The sequence below is a fragment of the Lemur catta genome, chromosome 14, assembly GCF_020740605.2.
Source record: "Lemur catta isolate mLemCat1 chromosome 14, mLemCat1.pri, whole genome shotgun sequence".
NCBI lineage: Eukaryota > Metazoa > Chordata > Mammalia > Primates > Lemuridae > Lemur > Lemur catta.
The window spans coordinates 37764605-37775182 of record NC_059141.1 but is presented as its reverse complement, the minus strand read 5'-3'; the positions used below and the strand labels follow the sequence as shown (position 1 = coordinate 37775182).

General features: G+C 34.8%; 1 long non-coding RNA gene across 1 annotated transcript in view; it reads right to left on the bottom strand.

The window, feature by feature from the left end:
• Positions 1-248: 248 nt before the first annotated feature.
• Positions 249-10578, bottom strand: part of LOC123650199 — a 99428-nt gene continuing 89098 nt past the window's right edge. Inside the window, exon 4 of the long non-coding RNA XR_006739294.1 lies at positions 249-362. This is a non-coding gene — a long non-coding RNA (uncharacterized LOC123650199). The remainder of the gene's footprint in view (positions 363-10578) is intronic.

Genomic DNA, 10578 nt, shown 5'->3' with positions numbered 1-10578 from the left:
TAAGTGCTCTATATGAAATGTCAAGGGAAAGGACTGCCGTTTTTGCAATAAAATAAGACATGCTAAAATAGGCTACATTAATGTACTTATTTAGAATAAGTACATTAATAACTACTTGAAAAATATTAATAGGAAACGAACAACTAAAATTTCCCATAAATGTCTGAAGAAAATTCTAGCATAAACTGCTGGGCAAGGAGAAAATCTATTCTAAATGGCAGAATGTAAATTTCATATTACCTTCTGTTAAAAAATAGTACTCTTGGTGGTCATCATTTTTTGAATGACTTAGCTGAAATTGTAACTTCTTATTGCTATCTTGATGCAGTCGGTGATTCTGTAATTGACAGGTACTCTGTGACCTGTGAAAAAAGTGAAGTGCATTTTGAAAGTTCGACAGTGACCTTAGTGTTTCCCTCAGCTTGACTGAACTTTTAGACAGGATTCTTCCTGACTCTAGGCCCTGACCTTCCTTTTCTTAGAGCATTTACTTTAAAAAAAAACCCAAAAACTTATGGTAAATTCTTCCTCTATCTTTTTAAGATATGTCTTCTTAAAAGCCTTTTGCCAATTTTACATCCTAAAAATATCTTTCTCAAGAACTTGGGGGTCATTTCAATGAAATGTAATCATCAGGGAAGATAGTGCACTTATCTCCCAGTATTTGTGGGAGGGTAAGAACATAACTTTATACATTTTATTAACATACACTTTATAAAACTGTGCACTGCCATGAATTCAGGAGAAAGTTTACTTTTCCTTTGGATGAGGCCAATTAGCAAACACAGATAGCCTGTGATCCCCCCCCTCCCCCCCCCCCGCCCCCGCCCCAGCTTTTAAAGACTTTCCCGGATGGACTTTGTTTCAGCAAAGTTGAGCTCCAACTGAGTTCTTGTCTCTACCGTCTATTGTAATAGCCATGAATAAAATCTTCCTCGGCTGTTTAAAATGTTTGGCACAATTTGTGCTTTGAACAACAGCATCAGACAGTACCTGAAAAAATATGTCTAAATATCATAATATCAATTCTTTTATAAATCAAAAAAATAGCCAATTTGTGTTTTATATCACTCAGTGGCTTAGCAATAATTTCATAGTATTTCCTGCCTGCAGAATGAGTCTCTAAGTAGCAGCTTGGAGACATTACTGAAGTTAGAGCTTCATCCAAAGTATCACAAAATTTTTGAAGACAATGTTTACCTCAATAGTCACTCAAGGATCAATGCTTATGAATGAAGACATTTCCACAGTGACTCCTTGCTCACTTTTGGTGAGCACAGATTTAGTGAAACACCTTTATAAGTACAGGCAAATCTCCTGATGAAAATTTCACTAAACAGCTAGTGAGATTATTATAGGGTGCCAAAATTTTTCCTATTTTAACTATTTAAACTACTCTTATCCATGCCTGCAATACTCATTCTCTTGTACAATCAGAAAGTATGAATGGCTGGACTGAAACATTTCGTGACACAACACTATGGGCTGAACTGTGGAATGGCACATTTCCTCTTTTACATCTGGTATAGAGGTTGTCAGTAAATTCTAAAAATCTCTGATTTTTCTTTATGACTCATTGTGTATCAATGAAGTAAGCCGCATAATTTCACCAAAAATCAAAACACTCTGTAGCTGTACCTTTAACTTACCTGATAGGTTTGAGATGTCCCATGTTTGTTCAAAAAGATCATGAACTTGTTTAATTCACTGGTTCTTAAGCTTTACAAAATCACAGATCCCTTGAAACTATAATCAAGCTCTAAAATCCCTTTCCCACCATGTTACATGTCCACAAAATATTGGAGAATTCCAGTTCCTCTTACAGTCCCTCCTTTTATCACAGGAAAATATCCCGAACACAACCCTGTTATAAATTGGCATAGATTATGAGATTGAGCAAGATTAAAGAACTTTCTAGATTAGACTTTTAATTACTTTCAGCATTGGGACCAGGAGTCTGGCTCCTGGTTTCTAAATTATGCACGTTCTAATTCTACATTATCTACAATAAGTTTAAATATCAACTCTCTTACTTTAAAGTTTTCACAGGGCACAAGATAATACAAATTAAATAGGATTTGTTATAACTTCATAGCCTTTGAATAAAACTTTCTAACAACATCTGTTCTTTTTGCCCAGAGCCCAAACTCTCTATGGACTCCACTTAAATGATATTTCCTCCATTTTCTTGATCATTTTGGTTTTTCTACTCTGATCACCACAGATCCAGTTTCCTAGGTTATGTGAGGTTTGGATTAGGTGTTCAATAATCCATAAGCAGATGGACACAAATATAAGCTATTTTCAACAATCTGTATTATATATTTAGAAATATATAGCTTTAGAAGAAGAAATAGTAAAAATAACTTTTGATTGATTCTTTTTAAAAAGGAAAAGAGGAGACGGAAAAGCCTTCTTGCTATGACTTATTTTGCAACGTTTCAGAATTAGTGTCCCTCTCTTTTGAAGATGACTTTCTGAAAATGGTTTTAAATGAGTGGTGCAGCAGTCTCAATTACCTCTTCTTCTATTCTTCCAAGGGACAAGTTCTACCTTGAATTTTTAAGAGTTTCTTGTAAAGTACTAGCATTTTACCCTTCAATTTTAAATTTTAATTCTTTAAATATTTTATTAATTTGTGATCACTACATGTGCTAAATAGGGAAATTTAATAGCAAAGGAAAAAACACATATATTTTCTTAATATATGTTTTCAATTCTCCCCTTTGTATAATAATAAGACCTATATGCTAGGGAAGATCGTGTATGCAGAGTGCTAGGATTTTGCTTGTACCATGGGCAATCAATGTTGATTTGATAAAGCTGGCGGATAAAAACCACAAGAACAAAATGTCCAAGTAACTGAATTTGGTCCTTTTATTCTTTGAGCAAGGAGAGTTAGCTAAAAAATTTGCACTGGATTTTAAATAATTTTCAATATTAATAATAGAGATAAAACAACCCAATAGTCAAATTATATTAGAAATGATAGCTCCTGATAGAATTGATTTTACTGTTCCAGGAGAATTTTATTTATTCTAGCAAATGAAAACAACAGCTGCATTTCGGGAAAAAAAAAGTTTGGGATCTTTGAGTAAATGACATTTGCCTAAAGACCTGTATACGAAAAAACTAAAGGTATATGCCCATTTGGATATTTTGAATTTAAAATTAACATGGTGTTAAAAATAAATAAATAAATAAAAATAAAAATAAAAATAAAATTAACATGGTGTTAACCTCATTTCTATTGTTGAGCCTAATCTGCATGGAATAATGACACAGAGAAGATTTAGAAGCAGGCAGACAACTCTTTGGATGTTTTATTGAGTTCATATGCTTAACTGGGGTTCCTCTAAAACTGGATGTTTGTCCAGAGGGGTGTAGAGTCATAGAGTCTACCTGCACACCTATAATACTTAGTAAAGCAACAAGTGAAGAAAAATGAGTTAGAATTCTAAGTTTAAGAGAGAGAATTTGTTTCCCTGTTAGGTCAATGGCCCTATAAACAATGCATTTTAAACACTAGATATTCCAGTTACTATGGCTTCATAATAAACCACTTGAAATAATAGTTGCTTAAAATACCAATAATTAAATTTTCTAATGAATCTACAATTTGGGAAGTCCTTGATGGGTACCACCTGTCTCTGTTTCACAGAGTGTCACATGAGTGATTCAAAAGCAGAGGCTCAGGTCACTTGAAAGCTCACTCACAACATGCCTGACAGTTGATGCTGGGACGACTCAATAGCTGGAGACTGGAACAACTGGGGCTCCTTGGACAGCTCTATCTTTATGTGGTTTCTCCCTATGGTATCTCCAGCATGGAAGATTCAAGGAGCCAGACTTTTTACAAGTAGGCTCAGGGCTCCCCATGGAGCTTGTTCTGAGAGAGCCACAAGGAAGGTATATTGCCTTTTCAGGCCTAGCCCAGGAAGTCATGTAGTTCTTCTGTGCTATATTGTTCTACACAGTTACAAAAGAGAGAAAACGTAGACCCTTAGCTACCAATGGAGGCATATTAATGTATTTCATGAACATGTAGGAAAGGGCATATACTCACGTAGCAATCTTTGGAAAATACAATCTCTCTATAAATTAGAAAGCCCACTTGTTTTAGCTTTAAAGTTACTTACTTTTACAACTAGATTTAACATTACAATATTGTCCTTTGGAGGGGTTAAAAAAAAAAAAAAAAGCTCTGGGCTCTTAGCATATACCAGGTGCTATGGTAAGTGTATTAAGGGCAGCATCTCATGTTACTATCCCATTAATTTTTTGAGATAGTTACTAATGTTCTTCTCATCTTGCAAATTAGAAAACAAAGATTTAGTGGAATAGATAATTTTCCACGGGTTTATGGTGGTTGCACATTTTGAATTCATATTTGACTGCTGAGTAATTGCTTTCACAGCTCTGCTACAACATACTGGTCCCTCAATTTAGGGAAAAACATTTCAGAAATAAGGGGATTTACTCAAGATCACACAGCTTCATGGTCATTGACCTGGTACTAATGTTTAAGATTGTTGAATCCCTGTCCACACCAGGCTGTTTCTAATAAGTTAAGTAGAAGTAAAAATCCTTGAAGATTTATGTGCAAGAATTTTTTAGAAGGTGAAATAATATTTAAATGGATCAGAGTAGGGCCAGAGTTTACTCTGGGTAATAAGCTGGGCAGGTTGCCAGATCCCCGCTTATCAATTCGCTTTATGGGAACGCTGACAAAATTGTTCTTATAACAAAGACTCAGCAGCTGTTCCAATACAAGATAATACACCTATGTTACCTCCAGGTGGTGCCCTCAGCCTTCAAGAAAGTCCTCAGGTGACACCCCGCCCCCCGCCCCCGCCCCCCAACCCACCCCCAGGCAATAAGTAAACTCAATGCTAGGTGTACACAGATGTGCCTGCTAACTTTTCATCTTTTTGACCTTTTCTGTCTCACTGCAGCACAAAGCTCTTTCTGGTTCTTCCATGAAAATTGAATTTCAATAAAACAAAAATGAAGACTTGGTAGTTTTTAGCTGTATCTTTGCCCATTATACCATGAGTTTCAAAACAACCATTGGGATAAAAGATTCAACCCATTTTTAAAAATGAAAAAACAACAAATTCTGAGTGGTAAAGTGATATGCCAAATATCATTAAAGACAGAGAAAAGATTTTAACTTATCACTTGTGGACTAAAAAAAATGGTTGTTTTTTTCCACTCTGCAATTTTACTCCTTTTATGTATAATAAATGTGTCTTGATTTCCCTGGGATAGTTCTGATTTATGCTTGTTGTCCTCATGTCATTATTACTAGTGTTCTCTTTGGCTCTCAAAATTTTCTCAAATTGAATGATGAAGTAATCCTTCCTTGGTACCTCTGGTAAACCAAGCTTAGACCACAAAGTTCCCCCATACCATTCCCCACAAGACATTTGATTGATTAGTATCTTGATTCATCTCTGATTAGGTGGAATACTTGTCTTTCTATAATGAACATTTAAGCATTACTCTGTGTGTGTGCACACATTCATGTTTTCTTTCTTTAAGAATTTGTGAATATTTCCATGATTTCACAACCCAAGGAGATAGAGACTGAGACACCCTGAGCCCCTCTTAGATCCAGTCTGCCCCTCAAACCCAGTTCATGCTTGTCTTGCTCTTAATCTTAAAGCTACTGGCCCATCTGTTTTAGGTGGGATTTTTATTGTTGCAAATCACAAAATCTTGGCTTAACTTCACTTAAACCATCAAAAGAATGTAATTTATTACATAATTGAGGAATTTAAAGAAAGAGATCCAGTGAGGCACCTTTAGAACAGAGCCTCAAACAATGTCATTAGCACATGGTCACCCTCAGCCCCATCTCTCTCTGTCTCTCTGTCTCTCTCCTCTCTCCTCTCTATTAGTTGCTTATACTTTTCTCTGTATGGCCTTCATTCTTTTTAAGCAGACTTCACTGTGGTGACAAACAGATCATAAGCAGCTCCAAACTTAGACCAGTGAATAATGTAAATGTCTTTTTACCAACAGTACTAGCAAAGGATGGGGCTGATTCTTACTGAGATGATTTGAGCCACATGCTCATTTGAAAACTAGTCCTTGTGCTCAAGAGTAGATCATTCCAGTTTTCCAGGCTTATCATCATGTGTTCATCTTTGGAACAGTAAAGTGATGTTATCTCTAACACAAAGACACACAGAGTGAGAGATAAAGTGATATGCCAAATATCACTTTTCTAAAAGAAAAGGAGACTGGTAAAGGAGAAATGGATGCTGGGAAACAAAACACCCAGCTACTTACTATTCTACTTTTGTGCTCAAGTTAAAAAAATGTACTTGTAGAGTTTGTGTAATTAGAAGAGTTTTATTTTTTTCCCACAAATGAAACAAATTAACCTTCAACATATTAATAGTTATATTTTTTAAAAAATTGGTGTTCCCATGTGTTTTCAGATTTATGGCTGTGCCTTTCTGGTCCCACTTATTCTAAATATGTAGCACTTGCTTCTCAAATTTTAGGTACACTTTGCCTTTTTTTGACATGATTCCATCATCACTCTCTGCCTTCTAAAGACTAAGGCTTTGGTTAAGAAATACTCCTTTTCTGGTCAGGCCAGATTTGCTCACATAAGACACTAGCAATGACAATAAATGCAAGATTACTCATCCTTGTCTCACCCTGTGCCCCGCTCCACCAGTTTCTTCATGCCTATCACCCATGGTAGGCAAATAGCACAGGTGTGTTGAATGGTGTATGTCTATTCTTAGACTTTAGCATGTTTTCTTAATATAACGAGTGCTTGGGAAAAAAGACATAGTATCTTAGGAGCAGTTTTTTTATTTTACAGAGAAAAAAATATCATGACTTTAGGAATTTAGATATTTTCTTTTCTGCTAGAGAAATTAATGAAGAACTCAAATCAAGTTAACTTATTTATGACATGAAAATTTATTGAGTGCCTCCTTGTGCCAGATCCCTCTTACCCATTGTTGATTGCAAAGGATTCCTAGTCTCAGAGCATAGATTGTTTACCGAGGCACATGAACAGAGAAATTTATTTTATATTTGGAAGATGTTCTTAATCAGAGGTGAACATCAGAATTACAGCGAGAATGTTATTAAAGTACACATTCCTAGATGCAATCCCTAAAGATTGGGAAGGTCTAGAGTGGGACCTGAGTTGCACAGACTTGTAAGATTCTTCTCAGGGGACTTTTGGCAGGCATGTCTGATTAAGTCTAGATGTCTTATTCAAAGGGTTTCCAGCTATAATGGCTCCAAAATCCCTTGATCCCTTTTAACTCCACATCTTTGAGCATACATTAAGATGCTCTACTCAAATATGCACTTCTTGAGTAATGATGCAAACAGAGGTTAAGATCTCTCTGTTAAAATTTTACCCAATTTTATTCCAGTGTTTTTAGAGTGGTAGAAGCTATCTGTGATTCCCTAGGATTCATAGAGCGTTGGCTTTGTGGAAATGAAATTCATGAAATTGTGCAGATAAAGAAGAATGGTGGTTAACTCTTCTATTTTGTTATGTTCAGAGTTAATTCATGGGTTTAATTTTGTTACAGTTTTAAATTTGGATCTAATATATTTCTCGAATGTTATTATTGTTGTGACTGTATGTTAGGAAACTATTGTAAAAAGTCATTAAAATGCCATTATTATCTAGGAAAGTTACAAAAACTTGTCATTGGAATTCAGATCTCCCCATTCTCATTTTTCTTTTTTTACTTTAAAGTGGCAGGAACCCAAATGAGACAAAAAAATAATTTATTAATTCATATAACTCAGAAGAACCAGGATTGAGGGAAAAAATGTGCTCTTTTTCTCTGTCTCCATAACTCTCTTATGTAGGTTCCTTAATTCTATATGAAGTGGTAGGAGGGAAGAAAATGGCTATGGTCACCTCCACCTTTGCATTCCTACAGATTAGAAGAAGAAGAAACTCTTCTTTTTCCAATTCAGTATATGTCAATTTGAGAGAGAACAGCCTGGCTTATGTCATAAGCCCAATCCTTGGGCCCATTCACTATGGCCTATGAGTATGATACTGTGATTAAAAGCTCTACTAGAATGATATGGAAAGTAATAGGGAGAAGCAGCTCCCCTAAAGAAAAGTGTGTGTGTTTTGCGGAAAGAGTTGATATGGGAGTTGCTCCTAAGAGAAGAAGGAAAAAAATAGACGTTAAGTAGAATACATCAACAGATGTCCACTGCATATTCCCTAGGAACCAATTTTCCAAACAAAGTATGTGCCCTCACAGAGGCTTAGATCCAGAAGTTAGGATTTCTCAGCAAAAACTTTGTTCTCTGGGGTGGTATTTTAGAAGGCCTACAGAATTCACGGAAAAAATATTGGTTTAATTTTATTTTCAAAAAAAATAAAAAGATCTCATGGAGAACAAAACAAAATAGCCTATAGATATTTAATGCTTAGTTTAAATAGAATTAAAGTTATCCCAATACTATTGTCATACCCACTCACCTATGGTGTACTTAATGTAGTGGGAGAGAACAGGCTGGCATCAGAGCCAAGTCCTGGAAATGACCTAGAACCCACAGCCTGTCTCATCTATGCTGTATGCTCCAGCAGGGAGCCACAGCTACCTGTTGTATTGTTTGTAGTTATTTACGTAATGACAAAATGTTTGTGGATTGGATAAATTTGAATGGATATCTTGTTTGCCTCACCATCCCCCCAGCCCCCACCTCTGCCAAAGGCTATTATATCCGAATCTGAGTACATTTCTGTGACATGATACATAAAAATGACTTGCCTCTTTTATATCTGCTCACTTTTTAACAATATTTTAAAATCTCTTGAATTAGGATGGATTTCACACTTGATATCAAAGGAAATTTGCTAGCCTATTTCTTTTTATTATTTTTTCTTGAAAAGTTCTTAGGAATGTAATGGCTCAAACTATAATTATCAGCATTCTATTAGCAGAGTAATATGAAATCAACTTTCATTGGAAGAAAGAAGCTGAACAAATATATGTTGCATTGCAAGAGGATTAGATTGCCTATATTTAATTCCTGGTTCTGCTTCTTATGAGCCTGTTTGTTTTGGGATCAGTTATTTTGACTCTCTGTGCCTCAGTTTTCTCATCTGTGAATTAGCAATACTACAGTTATTTATGTTGTAGAATTGTGAGAATTAAATTAGTAATGAATTAAATTAGCAAAGTGCTTATAACAATACCTGGCATGTAATAAATATTATATATGTATTAAGTATTATATATGTCATTCTTAATGTAATTATAATCATTCTTATTATTGTTAGGCTGTTTAAATTCTTATTCACAATACTGTCAATCTTCAAAGAACACATTTATAAAGCAACAGAAACAGCAAATTCTCAATCTCAGAATGTGAGAGTTGGAGTATTTAACTCATCTGCTTGTAAATATGTAATCCAGAGTGGACTGATCATGCATTGTGCAAAAGGGGACATTTTTATTTTTTATCTAAAAGAATAAAGCCCAAAGGAACTAAGAGTCGGATATTGGGAAAAGTGATGTTAACTAACTGATGTTATCGTGATGTCTGCATTAATAAAAAGCTTAACCAAAAAATAACTATAAATTGAATTTTGAATTTTTAAAAGGTGTACAAAATGGTACCCTTGCTTTTGATTAACCACTGATGCATTGGTACAAAATGGGATGTGTTTTCCTTGTGCATATTAGAGTCAATTGGAATAATTTTGCAGCTGGGAATGTGCTGAAACCACAACAGCAATAGAACTTGATTACTTTACTTAAACTTGATTGGATTTTCCACTGTTAGGACCTAGTTGATACAAAGACTTAAAATCATGCAGCTATTAAACACATCAAGTGAAGGTATAATATGCCATGCTGCAAATACAATGGAGATTTTCTTTTTTTTGAGAGAGAGAGAGAGGAGTAATTTTTTAGAAAATATAAATAAATGCTGAGGAACATTATTGTAAATATAGGACCATTAAACTCACTTTGGCTTTGTATAAGACGATTTCTCTAAGAAGGTAAAAATAGTTATGTTTAGATCCTTTAGAAACATCCACACACTTTGTGGGACAGTTTTCCTGGCTTGTTTTTGTTATTATTAATTTTTGATTGTTTTCTGCTCTGTTTAACATTGGATTCTAATTCCAAAAAAAGTGTTTGGTGATACAGGTTTGAGTACTGTTTGGCTTAATCATAGTAAATAATAATATCCTTTTAACTGGTAGAAGAAATTAGTGTACAATTTTGTAAGTTGAGGACAAACACTTTATTATTATATATGTATGTTCATATATGTGTTTCCACATAATATATATTCAGAAAAAGTGAGAATGGTTTTTTGTGTGCCTTAATATTTGGCAATTTTGTATAGTATAAACTTAGTATGAAAAATGGGAAATATCTACCCAGTAGAAAATGTAATGAACAGCCCAGACAGTCTTTAAAATAAAACAAACCATGGTTGAGAGACATTCCACAAAGAGGGTTGCTTATCTAATGTTGCCATATTTGGACACTAGACCATGTTATCTACATACAACACAGTCTTCGACCCCTGGCAGTATTTGAATGAATT